At 38.7% G+C, this 18,576-nt stretch overlaps 1 protein-coding gene across 1 annotated transcript in view; it reads left to right on the top strand.

Moving 5' to 3' along the window:
- LOC105208087 (UPF0489 protein C5orf22 homolog) overlaps nt 1-18,576 on the top strand; it is a 619,399-nt gene that overhangs the window by 243,177 nt on the left and 357,646 nt on the right. The gene's annotated exons all lie outside the window — the stretch shown is intronic.

The raw sequence follows: 18,576 nt of genomic DNA, 5'->3' as shown, positions 1-18,576 counted from the left end.
TGCACGTCGTGGTGATAAGGAACGTAGATAACAACCGGGAATCGGCAGATGTATGTTTTCAACAATCATTCCGCGAACGGCTCTCGATCGAGACATGCGATACTCTCTGCAATTGATCCTAACTATTTTCAATTAATTAGATGTGCTACTAGAATATCGTGAATAGACATAATAGTAGAATAGCATAGAATGAGCAAGGATAGAAAAATTAATCTCATAGCGATCGTAAAAAAATATTAGTCACATTGAATCTTATTTCTATCTTTCAGTAGTTAATAACGATAATACCATGTATATAATAATTAATATTACAACCCAAAGATATATTTTCTGTGAGTTATTTGTATCCGTGTGGGCGTGCAGTTAAAACATGAAATTCTTTTCAAAATAAACATTTACAGCTTGTTTTTTATATCAATCTTTATTGTATTTTTACAACATTTAAAAATAACATCTTTTTAATTAGAATATGCAATGGTATCGACATGTCACACTTGGGGCTGAGATAGCGGCAACTCTATCACTAATTTCAAATACCATTCAACCATATCAGGCATAAATCAATCTATTTTCGCTACACACATATTATTTTGAATTGATTGAAGTGATATTAAACTGATTAATTATCTAGTAATTTTGTGCTCGTTTTGATTGTCGATTAGTTTTGTTTAAAATAACGAGCATATTTGATTTTTATATATTATTTTATATTTTATTATAATTATATACAATAGTAGTAATAGGACTATATTCCTTCTTAGATCCTAGTCACTTGGGTCTATAAAGTTTCTCTGTGACTCCCGCTAATAATTCTGTATGGTTCTGTATGTTACTATTCATTCAATCTACTGTTGATTCAACCTTTTTTTTTTTAAGCTTGACAGTTCTCAGGCCCACAGATTTCTTTTAGACTTGATACCTAAGTTTCTAGTTTATTTCAGTCCTAGTTTCTCTAGGGTCATAATTAATCCTCTGTCTCCAAGGCCTGACACGGGTTTCCTTAGAACCTGCTGCAGCTATCGGAAAATATATGTAGTGTGACGGTCGGGAAGGATCAAACCCGTTGATTATGAGTCGACCGTTTTTACATCGAACCACATGTCACTCTACTATATAAATACTAAGTGTAACACAGTAAATGTAAAATACTATGTCAAAAAGTAATGTCAAAAAATAATAAAAAAATATGTTCGTGATAATTCAAAACTATATTTTTAAAAAGTGCATATTTTATTAATAACATAAACAATGGATTATTGACGGACGATGGATTATTTATGGACGATACGCGTAGCAGGTATAATACTTAGCAGAAAGAAAAATTTTTATTACATCCCAATCGATTCTAATCGATCCAGGGAAATGCAGCTAGCTTATAATTATAAACGTCAATTTAAAGAGTTGTAAAATCGTGAATTTATATCTTTCTCCATTCTTGGTAAAAACTGGCCTTCCACCGCTGTCAGCGGCATACCACTGAATCCTAATTCCCTTTTCATACTCTTTATAACATTTCTTGCCATTTGTTTTATTGCTTTCATTACTTCTTTCTCCTCGATCATTCACCATATTAAGCATCGGCGAAATCGTACGCACCGACGCAAGACGAAATTGGCCCCAAGCTATGCTAAAACTTCCTATTTCGAAGCAACAAATAAATTTGTAATTGTCGAGTTAATATCATGCAAACGTTGTAACGGAATATGATCTTCTGCATTTCTCCCTTCTTCTTGACTATCAATATTATCATGCGAGCTATATGCGTTACGCAGCTTATCTTAAGCTTGTATTACATGATAATAAGTAACTGAACATGCTACGTAAACTCTGAATTTTTTCATCATAGAAAAATACGTGAAATTCAGAAGATTGGTATACATTTCAATCTATCGTATTTGCATTTGATTCATATTAAATAATGCAAGATAGAAAAAAATTTGAATCTTTAATATACCATGTAGAATAACTATTAACTCTGGAGTGTTACATTTTTTCTTAACACTTACATTAGAACTCTAGGTGAAAATTCACTCACAAAATTAAAATTTATTAAATATTTTTAAGAATTTTTTGGACTTTTTTTCGACTTCACAGAAGTTGCAAGGTGCGAGATTAACTAAACTTCATTACTTTAATGTAAAAAAATCTTATTAAATGTTATTTTAAACTATGTCGACTATGTTGACATTTTAATAATAAAAATTGCACTGAATTTAAATTAGCAATTAAATGAAAATTCACCTTAATACTTGAACTGACTGTTTCGACATTGAAATTGTAAAACAAGTCCGTCCACATTGCGGTTTGATGAACTTTAATTTCTCTCTAAATGTATGTACCTAATGCTAACATTTGGACTGCGCAACACTTTGAATCACAAACAAAACTGTTTTGAGCGTTAGAACGGATATTGCGGCCGCACTTCCGCGACACAACGGAAGCAATTTTCACGCGACTCACCTCGCAGTATCTCGCATCTTGCGCAACGTCGTTCTTCCATCCTACGGTGAATTATTGCGTTCACGTACCCGGTTTGTTTGCCGCTATCACGTGGCTACCGCGTCCAGCCTGCAATTAACATTACGACGGCGGTGCATCCCGATGACGGCGGTGCTTCACGTAGGTGGCGTTAAGCGGCGCGAAAAGGGCGGATGCGGCAGGTGGTGCAACAGCTGTGAATCCGCGGAAAAGGCGAGAGGCAGTTAATCTCTGGTTCGATACGCCCACGTGACCTCCACGGTATAGAAGGTGCACGATCTTCGCGCGGTATCCAGCGCATCGCTTCACCCTTCCTACGATCAGTGACTTTGCCTATTTCAGCCTGCCGTCGTTATCATACTCGCCATATGACGACAGCTTGTTCCCCTGTACCCTTGGTTGTACACTTGGACCACGAGACGTGCCGTGCCACGAAACAGTGCCTTAAAGTGCACGATGGAAGAGGAGAGATAAACGTGACCGCGCGCGCGCGCACGCACAAAATAACTAAACGTGAAATGCAAAAATCGAGATGCGATATGATCGGGTAGATATTATACTCGTGTTATGCATTTATCTGCTGTACTCTCAAAGTAGCTGTCATTAGAAACTGCAGGTTAACATCGATGCAACATTCATTCACTTCCAATCTGAATGATCGTCGGTTTTATTGAGATCTGACGCTATCTGTTACATCATTATGACGTTAATTTGCGTAACTGGCCTACGAATCTTTTTAGATCAGAGTCGATCCTTATTCCATTTGCATCAGCAAATTGGATCGATCAGCCCGTATATCTTTCGACTCGACACATGCCGATTTATCGCGTACACGTAATCGTTACAAAAGCAACGCGCGGAATTCGAAACAAACCAATAAAAAAAAAAAGAAGAGGGAAGAAAGAGAAAAGAAGAAACGAGCAATGCCTTGAGCCGGGAGGCAGCCGGGCGTTCTTTTTTCATGCCAACAACAAATCTTGCCTGCCATATCGGCGATGTGCCCCGTATTATCTCGACTTGCGCGTATATGAAGAACCGTTCGCGTCCGCCTGCCGAAAACATCGAACTTCAATTACCGAGCACGGAAGCGGTTATAAGATGGTATCACCGTACTCTCGATGCACCGCGGCATAAATCGCTCGTCTTTACCCGCCGGTGGAGGTGCCGAGGATATGCAACGGGGTTCTCGTTGCTACGGTGCTAATAAATACGGGACCGATAGACCGGCGTGTTCGAGAGGAGGAAGAAAAAAAAGGGGCGGTCGGTGGTCTGACAAGTGTTGGCCGCCCGGCGCGACTCGCGTCCGCCGCCCACGCCGGACAATAAATACGCCGCGCACGGTATCTCGAATTATTAAGGAATAATGACGCCATTTGTAACCGGCGTGAGGAGAAGTGGCGAGAGAAGAGAAACGGTCGCGCGCGAAGAGGTGGGACACGAATCGCGCTCGGTGGCAGCGAGCGACGACGACGCGGGGGAAAATGCGGGGCGAGATGAAGAGCGCGCCGGTATTATTACTGATTGAAATTCTTCGTGGCCAGAGTTGACTTGCCGCGTGCACCAACAGATTGCGCGATTAGTTTACGTTTCCTTCGTGGCAATACGCCAGCAACCGCCAGCTTTTTCTTAACAACTCCGACGCGATTCCTCCCGCTTGCCGATCTTGCCGCTGTAAGGACGTGATCGGTCCTCACGAGTGCGCTTAGCAGCCTCTCCTTGGGGTTTCAATATCCATTCGCGTTATAAGAATACGTGTTACGCCACTGATAGCCAGACATAAACTTTTCCACCATTATCGTCATTCACTTTTAATAATCGTTACAAACTGATTTTGTAATTATTTTCAATTAGACTCTAGTTCTTATCGACTTATGATTCATGAGAAGATCTACTCGTTTATTATTCCACATCGACTTCCATGTAGATTATTCCTGGAGGCATCGAAACTTTTAAGAATGATAAATTATACCGGAACACGTGTGTCAGAAACCAGAGGAATCATCGGAGTTTCTAACACAAGATTATCTCGCCCCTCGTCAGTTGCGTTGGCGTTCGACGTACGACGCAGTTGCAGCGTGAAGGTCGCATTTTTAAGTGACTGCATCATCCTATTGACACTCGCTGTTCGATAGTTAAGGATAACGGCAACGGTTTTAAAAGTTGCGCTAACCAAGAAGTTTCAATAAAATCGCTTTTGCGAATTTTCATAATTTAAATCATTGTGAAATACGAACTTCTTTAAAAAAAAAGAATTATGCTTCATCTCTAATACAAAATTAAATTCTACTTGTCGTCAACTGTAAAACTATTTATTAAAATTATAGGACCATTTCTTTAGTAACAAACATGTAATATAACTTGATTTGAGATTCTCTATCTTTTTATTAAGATATTAAATTATTTCACAATATTAATTATTAATAAAATGCCAATAATATTAAAATAATAAGTTGAACGTTTTAAAGGCTCATGAATAACTTGCTATTTGTTTAAAAAACACATCTATGTGATGTACAGCTGTCTCCTCTGCTATTATTAAACAATAATTTAAAATGTCAATTAAAGCATAAATATTTTGTTTCAGAAATATGTATTAGAAGATTTTTAATATTTTTTTATCTGATATGAGATTGATATCACTTGCCATTTCCTAGAATATTTTTATGCATGGTCCGTTCAAGTTATTGAGGTCGCAATTTTATTTAATCCACTTACTCGTGGACATGGAGAGTTGATCGGCTTGTAAAACAAGTTTGTATATTAATTCTTGACGCTACCGATTTTCTCTGGGGCTATAAAAGCGGCATTATTATCATATGCCTCCAGGGCAACGTACAGGCATTCCGGCATATTTAATATCCTCCAATTAAAAAGATGTCGTTTTTAAACGTTGTAAAAATGAAATAAAGATTGATATAAAAAAATGAGCTGTGAATGTTTATTTTGAGAAGAATTTGATGTTTTCACTGCACGCCCACATGGACATATACAGATGACTCACAGGAAATATATTTTATGGGTTGTAATAAAGTATACTTAGAGGTAGGAAATGTCCAGTAGTGATATGTCCAGTAGTGATTTATAGCGCAGTCGTAGAGAATTTCTTGCGATGGAGTAACTACGTTTGTATAAGATTATGAAAAAAATTAATACCTCACTGGTGCGACACACATTTTGATGAACCTCTTACTTTTTGTTGGCAGCGCTACGTAAACAAATTACACCGTCATCATTTATCATTTAGTGTACATAAGAAAATTGTTTGACATAGTTTATTTTAATTTGTTTTAAACTTCCATTTTTCGTATTATTTTATAGCGAGCGCAAATAAAGCCGACAGCAAGGGTGCTTGTCGTAAATAGTTAAAATGCACGCAAAAAAACGACGTATTAAAACCGAAGTGGGAAAATTTGTATACTCGTTACCGGAAAAGTGTTAATCGCTGGAGTTTTTACCAGCGTTTTCTCGAGAATAGTGGACAGCAAGTAGGAAGAGGCATAATAATAAAATAAGTGCGCGATTGTTTAGATGGAGTGTTTAGCGCAACCGCAGGGAAAGGTGTTTGTCGTCAGCCTTGGTGGGCCCCTAAGAACCGGGCCCGCATTGTTGGTAGGTGCACCGCCTGTCGCTGGGCTCTGATTCATTGCCGCGCCTTGCAATTCATCATTCCAGTTCTCGTGTCCTGGCATCATTGCGCCTTCCCTCTCTTTCTGCGCAAGCTGCTCGCGCCCAATGGTAATCTCCCAGAGCCTTCCTTTCTCGCATACCTTCTCTTCTTATTTTGCGCACAGCTAAGCTCTCCTTATAATTATTCGGTTGTCAAGAAATGCGTATTTTTGAAGAATCAACGTAGCCTGTTAGATTGCACAAAACGAGGAGCTCTCGTGGTATATAAAAATTAAAAAGTTTTAACACAAATTTTACGTAATTTGTACGAGTTTAAAAAAGTTTAAATATTAACTCATTCTTCAGAATAAATTCCATTTTCTCATTTACAATCGCACGGAAGAAAGTAATTAAATATTTTCCTGTACAAGGTGTATTTCATTGTTCATCGCGTTTTCCTATCAAATAAATTTTATCATCTTAGAAAAATGATAATAAGAGAATATATTCCGATACGTGAAAACACAATTAATTAAAGAGAACCCTTATTCGGCCACTGCTGAATCTTCATACTGATATTTTTTGTATGATTTTACATATCTTTCAAATTTATTAAATTGCTAAATCAATTTTCAATTTTAAAGCAGTTATAAGTATAAGTTAAATAAGAATATAAGTCACAATATTAAATTGATAATTAATTTAATCCCCAATACAGCTCCTAGAAACATCCATGGGACATTCAAAAGACGTCCGGACGTCCTTTGGATAAAGTGTCCTTTAGATAAAGTGTGAGATGATAACGATGCTAACGAACATCTATTATCCTCCCCCCTCAAATACTTAAAAAAATAAACTAAATTTTTTTCTAGCTTAATTAAAAAGAGATTCAGAATATAATATACATATTATCTTTGAATATAATTCTTGTCTCTTGGAGTCCATCTCGGTATGTTTAATACAATGCGTTTAATCATTATCAATATTTATATTTTAAAAACTAATTTAATATTTAACACTTTTTTAAATTCAATTATATAAGATTGCAGTGAATAAGAAGTGATTTCGAATAAATAACGGAATTGAGCATGAAACGTGTACGAATTGAACATGGATACTCGATTATCGTCTTTTGAATTACGATCCATCTAATGCACGAAAGTGCCGATGGTAATCACGTTGAATTGGCTGGTCAGAGGTGCGCTTTTCTAGACAGCATTTCCACGTCGCTAATCCGCTCGATCATCCTCCGCGCGGAAATGGCGCTACGAATTGGAGAATGAGGGTACACGTGTAGGCGTGAGGTACAAGGACGGGAGGACGTGCTCGGGCGTGATATACCGTTATCCCTCTGCCGTTTAAACGGACACGCGCACGGATCTTGATAATAACTCCGAACGAAGAAAATGAGGGGCGGCAGAAGGAGGTCGAGGAGATAGGATCGCGCGCGTTGCGCCTTCTTCTCTGATCGAGACGCGAGCGAACGCGATAAGTCGAGTTTTTCGCGGGCGCACGATGGACATACCTCTTAATGAACGATAAAAAGCACTCCGTAAAAATGACGGGGGTCTTTTAATAATGACTTGGCGATAATTAATAACGGCAGGAAAGCGGCGCGCAAAGAGGATTTCGGCCCGGTTTGACATGGCATTTCTTCCCCGACTCGTCTCTCGTCCGCAAAAAGCATCAGACACTGCGAAATCAACCGAACTCCATACTTAAATCAAATGACGAAAAGGTTTCGGCGCGTAAAAGCCTATAATGGCTAAATGGATTAATTGCAATTAACGGCGGTGAAAAAGTTATAGGAAAGGATTGAACTTGTGTATGTGTGAAACGAGATCCTTTCTGACGAAGCAAAAAAGATCGTGGAAGCCTGAGTAGACAATGAGAAATAATGCGAGGAAATGAATGATACGAGTCTGATGGAGATATTATTAATTAATAGAAGAATCGTATATTTAACGATGGTACAACGTTAGAAATGGATACTTTGATATAATAATGTTCTTTTATGACATATTCTGAAGTTTCTGTTGGATAAAAGAAATTCTTCAATTTCTCATTGTAATAATTTGAGACGATACACGAGAGAGAAATTCTACACTTTTATCTATTTGTGATCACTAGTAAGCCACGTTCGATAGTATCATTATCAAAAATGTAATAGGAAATTCAATAAAATTTTGCGTTACTGCTTTTAAAGTTAAAGTAAGACAATATGTTTTCTTCCATTCAAATTGGCTTTATACTCTTAAATGATATTTATTTATTATTTAATATTTTTCTAGATCTAGCGTTAGTATCTTCTATTTAAATTAAATAAACGTTTTACTTGTGTTAGTGACTCGTGTTTCGAAAGAAAATATATGGAAGAATTTTGTCATTTATCAACAGTGAAATTAATTAGTACAACTGAAAAACAGTATATACCACCGCCATCAGTGAAGATCATAGGGATTATATGCTCAAAAATTCGTCATGCGTCCCTGAAACTTTCGTTTCCGTTCTTGCCTTCTAAGCCGAATACTGCGGCGGTCACGTATTCATGGTTGCCGCAGTCTCTTCCGGTCGTGTTATTTTTCCGCAGACAGAAAAAGTGCAAAAGGCCTTCGCGTTGCGGGGCACTTCGCCCGGCCGGAGATTAAGCGTGGGCAACTTCATGAAGAGAGATTAAAACTGCTAAAATTAATTCGCGTAATTGCAGATGAAGCTCAGCTCTGTGTTCGTTGATGCCAAATAAATTTTTTTCTATTAAGATTCTTAATCGAGCGACATTTCTTTAATGCAATCGAAATTGCGAAAAATGAGATTGGACTTTTTTTTAGAAAATGAGTTCATTTGCAGATCTTTAGCAAGTTACTAGCAATAAGTAATGCGACTAATATCTTTCTTTCTATTTTGATTTATGGACAATTTTATATTTTATTTCACGAAAAACAATGAATACTATTTACATTCCAATGACTCGAAAACTTACCACTACATTTGTACAACTGTCGCAAAATGTAAAAAAAAATGTTAAAATGTTATTTTTTTCTTATTTCAAATTTTTGTGAACTATTTAAAAGATTAACTTTTTTTAAATACCACCTTATTTAATTGCACTTTACATGTTACGTTATAATTTGCGGAAACGTAAAGTCTGTAGACTATATCATTTTCCGCTTTTTGTCCCAGCAGACAGACGATACTCGAGTAGACTCCAGCTTGAGCAAACTCCGTGCTTGTCTGTCTCTTCGTATTAATTAATTAACGTTCTCTTAATTAAATCGCTCCGCTAGACAGTGACGAGAGCGACCGCATTACTTCGTCGCTTTCAAATGAAAGGTTCGGCGATGTTCCATTTGCTTTATCCTTTTACAGCTTTGTTATCCATTTCTGTTCTACAAGTCACCGAAAAATTTCCCTTTATAACAAAATAAATCCCTCTGTTGTTCATTGAAATTAACCGTATGAAATTATTCGCAAATATTTTCAAGTGGCTCGGCCAACTTAACATTTTCCTCGACGCGCGAACGAAGCTGTTAATCCCGAGACACTGACAAATATCCGCTTTTCGAGCAAGAAACGATAGCAAGCAATATAAAAAGCAGTAGCAGCGTCTGACTACTTAATATATCACACGCGAATCCGACTATCGTCTATTATTTCTCTTACGCCTGAGTTTAAGACGCTGCGATTTATCTCGCATATCTTTCTTTCTCTCTTTTTCCCTCGGCGCTATCTCGATAAGGCTTCTCCTCTAGATGTGTCACGCAATTTGTAAGTATCTATGGTTCTTCATCCAACTCTGGTAGCATCTTGGTACATCCGTATGGATAAAAAGCAACAGGAGCTGGCCGACTAGAGAGAGAAAACGAGAAGGACAAGGCGCAAAAGTTAAAGACAGTGCGAGACATGAATTATTCTCAGCGCCTGTGCTGTCTAGAACTGTTCGAGGCGTGTTTCCCACGCCGACTCATAACGCGTTATCAATTATTAATTGCTTTACTGGAACGTAAGTTCTTCGTGCTGGCCGGGACCAGCAGGAACAACAAAGGATGCCGGGGTAGTCGCGTGAGCATCGCTCTGCACTAATGCATCACTCTGCACCGACGCATCGCTCATACAAGATACATTTCACGTATAATCGATGCTGCGCGCATTTCGCCGCTGGTTTGTAAGAGCGCATCGATTGAAGGGCAACGATTATCCTGATTCCAAGAATAGCGTCGCGGAAAATTACAGTGGTATGAGACCCTATAAATCCCACCCAAATGACAGAACAGCAGTCGCCTCTAGTTGGTTATATCTGTCGGCTATGACCGGAGAGTTCTTCTCGCATGATGGACGTAATTTGTTAAATATGACAAAGCCATGCGAATTCGAAACATATGCGAGTGACGGGTATTACAAATGCGGATCATTTCAATTTCAATTAATTAATGTGCTGTTGGGAATATTTAATTACTCATTGACGTGATGATCATTTGTAAAAAAATAAACTAAATGCGTGCTAATTAATATCATTGAGCGCAGACAAAAAATGTTATTGGAAATGTGTTAATAATTGAAAACGTGCGTTAGTTTTAAATTAATTTGGAAAAGTTGTATAAATGTTGAAATTTTTAGACGTAACGGTCAACACATAAGAAAATGTAAATATTAATAAAAATTACCGTTGTTGTATTATATACAGTTGTAATTTTAAAACATTACAATTTTTTTTGTTATGATAAAATAATTTCTAATATATCCATCGTTTAATTTCAAAATTGACAAATCATCTTATGTATGCGTTATTTGCTGAATAACACAAATTGATCGACGGCACGAAGATCTACTTTGACACGTTCGCAACAATAATTTAGGAGAAAATTACTCTGGCTAAGCAAACGTGTTTATTTATATGTTCTGTAGGATATGCATGTACGCATCCGGTATACTCGAGAGCCCGGGTAATAATCCATCATTTATATTAATTGCACTCCGTGGTACGTCCTGCTCCTGCATAAATGATATCGTTGTGTTTGCCGTGACATGGTGTTGGCCACTGGCTCGTGCTCTTCATAAATTCTAATTAAGTTCACACAATCGACCCCCAGAATCATACGGGCTGCGCTTTTGTCATCTCATACGAAGGATCCATCGTTATGAGAAACAACATTGCAATGGATTCCACGAACGAGCTTTGTTAGAAAAACTGCTCGGCAATTGCACATGATCAGTAATTACGCGCTCAATTAGACTAACATATTTTTAAGATTACAGAACGTCCTTTGGACATATTTCTTTCTAAATTATTGTTGCAAATAAAATTTTCATTTTTATCACAACAATGAGTAATTGTAACAAAACTATTTTTCCCCAGACCAAACAAAAAAATTAGAATCTTGAGTTTTTAACGTAATGTAAATAATACTATGCGGAAGAAAACAAAAATATACGACATGTTTTCTTATGTCGTGTATCTTTTTCTCCTGCATAGTATTATTCCATGATCACAAATTAGCCCATGAAAAAATTTTTTTCAGCAATAAATAACTATAGAAACAAATCTTGTATTTGTTTTTTATATGTTATACAAAGAAAAACTATAGTGTGATAGTAAAAAAACACTATCTAGCCTGTCTCAACCAATGCAAAATTAATTTTATAATATTTTTAAATCAACTTTACATTGATGGGAGGGAGGCTAACTTAGGCAACTCGTGCTTAATAAACTATGAATGCGTACAAAATTTCAGCCCTGCTTTTCCATTTATTTTTGTATACTTTTTTTATCACGGACACGGAATATGATAAGCGTTACATGTTTCAAATTGTACAGAAATTTTATAACTCACCGGACCGATGCGCAGCAGCGGAGTTGTAACACAGCTTACATCTGTAATGTGCGTATAAACCCAAATTATAATAGCCTTCAAAATAATTTTTTTTTTATTTATATTAACTTATAGAAAATTGCAATTTTGTAAAGATAAATTATTCACAACAATTGAAATATGGATTATCAAATAGATTTAATATTTTATTTGTAAACTAAATCTATGAAATAACAAAGAAGAAATATTTTTTATGGAAACGTATTTTTACTGTTTTCTTTTGCATATATGATTTTTTAACTTGAGAAGAAAGTTAGTATATTAAAGTTATATTAAAGTTTATGTGTTTTAAAAATAACTTTTTAAATTTATTATTTAACTTTATAACTAGTTAAAACTATTTACGCAACCCTGATTATTTGAAGTAACTACGTCTATTAAACTGACACGGTCTTTTTAGCATAATCACATGCGACTTCAACAAAAAATTATTTGCTATTTTTTTGCTCTATTAAAATTTTTGTGCGACAGCCCCATTAAAGCCCATAGTCAAATCAGCAAAGGTAGCAAAAAAATAACAATCGGAAATAGGATTGGAGCGTGAAAAAACATTAAAATTAATCATAAAATAATTAATTTATAAATCTCATTTACCTCTTGGTTGCTCCGCCGTTGCCTGATGCCTCCCAGATGCTCCTCCTCTTTTGTTCCTGCTTGTTGCTTTTTTGTGGCACTAGCACTCACTAGCGAAAACACTACTTCTTAACAATAATCACCTCACGATCGCGCAACGTCCTGGACGCCACTCCCGTGCACGACGCGCAATTCATTACGACAACGGGAAGTTAACGCGAAACGACGAAAGCGTTATCCGCATTCACCCGTCACCCGCGACGCCCGCGCTGTCGGGGAAGTTAACGTGGTAGACGACGAATCTCGAGCACAGGAGTACGCGTGTCTCTTTCACGCCGCGCCGCGCGGCGTAACATAACCTCACACGATTGCTTGACCGGAGCCGTTGCTAATACACAACACTCGTCCCCGGACGATTATTATATCCGCGTTCTCACGTACGCTTGTAAACACATGAATTGAGATCGAAAACAAAATGCCGCGGATTGAATATCGCGATCGATTCAACTGCCGACGGATCACCGACGCCGTCGCTCTCGCGACGAGCTTCGATCGAAGGAAATTCGCGATCTAACAAGTTGCCGATACATACGGCGCTAATCACTTCGACATAAAGTTCGCGCGACGCCTTGCACTTGCCAGACACTTCAGATGTGCGCGATGCGCAATTTATTACGTCGCGACGACAGGAAATTGAGGCGAGACGACAAGCGAACTGCGATCTGCCTCACTCGGCACCCCACGCAATGACGTTAGCCGACGGACTCTCGAACGATAGGTACGCGCGGACACCTTCATGCGACACGTTTACCTCGCTACGACGAGCGACATAATCTTTGGTCCGGTGGCCGCAACCGTTGCTAACGCACAACACGCACGGATGTCTCCGGACGATTACCACGTCCGCGTTCTCACGTACGTTTGTAAACACACGAATTGAGACCGAAAACAAACAGCCGCGGATTGAACCGATCGCCGACGGATCACCGACGCCGTCGCTTTCGGGACAAGCTTCTATTGTCCGAACGAATCGACTCTCACGATACTCGCGGTCTAACAACAGATTGCCGGTACAATGGTGCGTACGATAATCACCTTTCTGAAGATCGCACGGCACCTGCACGATGCTTCCGATGTCGACCAACGCGCAGTTTATTAGCGCCATCAACAATCAGTGTGGTCATCTTCACGCGACTAGCGCGGCGCCGTCTAGTTACTAGGGAGTCGCGCTAGTCGCGTGAAAATGACAACACTGATTGTTAATGGCGTTAATGAAGTGCGCGTCGACATCGGAAGCGTCGTGCAAGGTGCCGTGCGATCTTCATAAAGGTGATCGTCGTCGTATTCACCATTGTACCGGCAATCTGTTGGATCGCGAGTATCATGAGAGTCGATTCGTTCGATCGAAGCTTGTCCCAAGAGTAACGGCGTCGGTGATCCGTCGGCAGTCGGTTCGATAGCTTTATTCGATTCGTGGTTGTTTGTTTTCGGTCTCACAATTCGTATGTTTACAAGCGTATGTGATAATCGCCCAGAGACGTGCCTGCGTGTTGTGCGTTAGCAACGGTTGCGGCCACCGGACCAAAGATTGTCGTTCGTCGCGGCGAGATGAATGTATCGCATGAAGGCGTCCGCGCGTACCTATCGTTCGAGACGTCCGTCGGCTAACGTCATTGCGTTGGGTGCCGAGTGAGGCGGATCGCAACTCGCTTGTCGTTTCGCGTCAATTTCCCGTCGTCGCGACATAATGAATTGCGCATCGCGCACATCTGAAGTGTCTAGCAAGTGCAAGGCACCGCGCGATCTTTATATCGAAGTGATTAAAGCGCCGTATCTACCGGCAACTTGTTAGATCGCCAATTTCGTTCTATCGATGCTCGTGCGAGCGACGGCGTCAGTGATCCATCGTCCGTCGGTTCGATCGCGTTATTCAATTCGCAGCTGTTTGTTTTCGGTCTCAATTCGTGTGTTTACAAACGTACATGAGAACGCGAACGTAATAATCGTTCGGAGACACGCGTATTGTGTATTAGCAACAGCTCCGGCAAGCGGTCGAGAGGTTATGCTACGCCGCGCGGCGCGGCGTGAAGGAGACCGCGCGTACTCCTGTGCTCGAGATTCGTCGTCTACCGCGTTAACTTCCCCGACGGAGCGGGCGTCGCGGATGACGAGTGGATGCGGTTATCGCTTTCGTCGTTTCGCGTTAACTCTCCGTTGTCGCAATGTAATGAACCGCGCGTCGTGTACGGGAGTGGCGTCTAGAACGTCGCGCAATCGTGAGGTGATTATTGCTAACAATAAGTAGTAGTGTTTTTATAAGTGAGTGTTAGTGCCGTAAAAAAGCAACAAGCAGGAACAAGAGAGGAGGAGGTCCTGGGAGGCATCAGGCAACGGCGGAGCAACCACGAGGTAAATGACATTTATGAATTATTTTATGATTAATTTTAATGTTTTTTCATGCTCCGATCTTATTTCCAATTGTTATTTTTTTGTTACCTTTGCTGATTTTACTATGGACTTTAATGAGGTTGTCGCATAAAAATTTTAATAGAGCAAAAAAATAGCAAATAATTTTTTGTTGACGTCGCATGTGATTATGCTAAAAAGACCGTGTCAGTTTAATAGACGTAGATACTTCAAATAATCAGGGTTGAGTAAATAGTTTTAACTAGTTAAAAAGTTAAATAATAAATTTAAAAAGCTATTTTTAAAACACATAATAAACTTTAATATACTTTCTTCCCAAGTTAAAAAATCATATATGCAAAAGAAAACAGTAAAAATACGTTCCCATAAAAAATATTTCTTCTTTGTTATTTCATAGATTTAGTTTACAAATAAAATATTAAATCTATTTGATAATCCATATTACAATTATTTTGAAAAATTTATCTTTAAAAAATTATGACTTTTTTACGAAGTTAATATAATTTCTTTAAATTAATATAAACAAAAAAAGAATTATTTTGGACGTTATTATAATTTGGATTTATATGCACTTTATAGATGTAAGCTGAGCTACAACTCCGCTGCTGCGCATCGGTCTGGTGAGTTATAAAATTTTTTTACAATTTGAAACACTGTAACGCTTATCATATTTCGTGTCAGCGATAAAAAAAGGTAAACAAAAATGAATGGAAAAGCAGGGCTGAAATTTTTACGCATGCATCGTCAAAATAAGTATTACACGATTACAGTCATTCGTGTACATTTTATTTTTAATACAATGTTTAATAGCTTTACAAAATAAATTACATAGAAAATAAATTAATTACAAATCAACAATTCATTATTTCATATATAAGTAAGTATGTGAAATCATTTTGGAAGAATTTATAATCTTAAACAGATATAATTTAGTTACACGAAGAAAATTTTTTTCTTTTTATGCAAATTGTGTCTGTTTAAAATTATAAATTCTTCCAAAAAGGTTTTATGTATATGGAACAATAAATTATTAATTTGATATTAATTTTTTTTCTGTGTAATCTTAAAATGAGTTGCAACTGCATTTGTTCTCTTTTGTGATAAAAATTGTGTTCAAAATATTATTAACGAAATTCTCTTTTTAATAAGCGTGTTATATACGTCTTGATCGATATAAAATGTTTGTCTGTGCTCGTTAAGACATTTCGTTGTTGTATCGCATTCGTGCAGGCCGTACAAGCGTTACAATTAGTTGCTCGACGTTAGCATTATATCTTGGCCGCGTACACGCGATACGCCCGTTCTAGGTTGCGTTTATTATGCGTTCGCGAGGGCACCTTCGCGCAAAGCCGTGGAATCGCACACGATGGAACAAGCAGCGCGCGGCCAACGCTAACAGGTTGGCATAACAAACGAACGGATCTCGACATGAACCGCATCGCCGCGCCAGGCTTGCGCGCGATATTTCTGCTCGAAAATGCCGGCTCGCATGAAAGCGCCGGCGCAAAAGTGCACGCGCACTGGAAGTCCGCAATTTAGTCATTACGATCCTCCGTACCTCTCTCACTATGACATACAACTTCCCTTCCACCTATTCGGACCCTAAGCCTCTGCTGTCTGGAACCGCTTTTGTGCATTTCTCTGTCGACTCGAGTCGAGTCGACGCCATTCAATTTCCGCGCTGGAAAATAATCAGTGAAAAATAATCGAGTAAATGATTTTTTAATATGCACGTCACAGCTTCCATCGTGAACGTTTAGTTCTGTCAAGAAGAAACGCATGCCTTGCTTGCACCGCAAATTCGCGACAGCAATGCGGCGATAAGGGGAGTACGAGAGCCACATTCGCCTGGCAGCCAATTAAGAAAAGAAGTCATTAGTATGGACAAGATTGGGACAACTTGGTTGTATCTTAAGTTGGGAAGATGACCGAGTAGCGATAAGTTGAAAAGGGTGTGTTCCGCGAAGATATCGAGGCAAAGGCCAAGTCTTGTCCGACATAGGCGTCTCATCGTTTATTACGGAATAACGGAGTGCATAGGGAATGCCGCTATGTAGAATATATGCATCTTATTCTTTTGTATGGTAAGAACCTGTCTCGTCTACCTCGTTGAAGGTTTTCACATACTTTGAATAATTCAGTAATTCAGACCAGAAAACAATTATTTCTACGATCTGATAATGCCTTTGCAAATTACGTTAAGTGTTGTGGACTTGTTAATGTATTCCCATGCGCTCCTCACGTCGCATCTCGGAATTATATATAATCAATTCATATAATTCAACGTCTTCGCGCGAAAATTCTCAATTTATTGATTCGTATCTCGATTTCACACTGTTGATTTTATTATACTTTCCTTTAAAACGTATACGCAATACGTGCCTTCCAATTGGTGCAACTTGTGCGCCAGGCCTGTGTTATGTAAACTATGAGATAGTCACGCGATCTCTCGATTTAACGGATCGTTCGCTTTTTTCTTTAACGTCGTCCGGATGGATTCACGTTCAATCGGCTCTGTCAGAGGAAATTGTTTGGGAACCACTGTGCCCGTACTAGAAGGCAACGGGCGAGTCTACGCCAGGTTGTTTACTACGAAGAAGGCGAGGCGTGTCGTTGAACCTGACTCAGGAGAGTAGCGAGCACAAGGCGGGCTAGGCATGCCTCACCGTTCGTCTCTGTTCTCTTCCTCGCCCTCAATCCTCCTCCCTCTCAGAATACACTCCTTTCCTCTCGCTCCCTTTATCCGACTTCCTCGGTGACTCTTCCTCTTTCGATTATATTCCGCACCGGCCAGAAACGCAGGCTCTCTTCGCTCCTTCATTACCGAAGCTCCTGTCCACATCCAGCGCATTCCTGTCCCATGCAGCCGAGCGATTGATAAAGTAATCCCGATAACAGAATCCTGTTTCTCTTTGATCTTCAATCGTTATAACCATAAGGCACCAAGTTCTCTCTCTGCTTCTCTACCGCCGCGTCTGCCTTTCGAGACATTATTTGTGCCAAGATTATCACGATTCTAGATGTATAATTAATTGTTCATGCAAGTTTTTAATGTACCGATATTTCAAAAATGGAAAATAGGCAAAGTTGTACGGTTTAAGAAATTAAAAAGTTACTTTCAATAAAATTGTTTTACGCATCGAATGTGATGTGGCACGCAGCTTTAAAATATTTCAATTTTTTATCATCAAGTCAGCATCAGAATATTTTTATATATAATACTTTTATACCTATTATCTAGCATCTGTTTACCGTAGATTATTTAATAAGAATTGCCAAGCCAACTAAATAAATTGTCGAAATATTGATCAATTTATATCATTTAACTTTGCCATTTTTTAAATTTACTTACGTTAGAAAATAAAATAAATATTTCCATTCACGCGAGAGGAGATGCATTTAAAGTTTAAACGAATTCGAACTTGGATAATTACAATCAAATTTAAATCTGAATTTTTCCGGTTGTAAATGACAGAATAATTGCTCGACTCTCGCTCTGACGTATTTGCAATAAGGCTTGAAAATGAGTAGCACGCGAATCGGAGATGCGCCGCCGAGTCAGGCGCGTATGCGTGGATATGCTTCCCGATGGCACCGCAACAAGTGAAATCGTACACAGATGGAC

Source organism: Solenopsis invicta, chromosome 1, assembly GCF_016802725.1.
Source record: "Solenopsis invicta isolate M01_SB chromosome 1, UNIL_Sinv_3.0, whole genome shotgun sequence".
In the NCBI taxonomy this organism is placed as follows: domain Eukaryota; kingdom Metazoa; phylum Arthropoda; class Insecta; order Hymenoptera; family Formicidae; genus Solenopsis; species Solenopsis invicta.
This window is presented reverse-complemented; position numbering and strand designations above follow the sequence as displayed.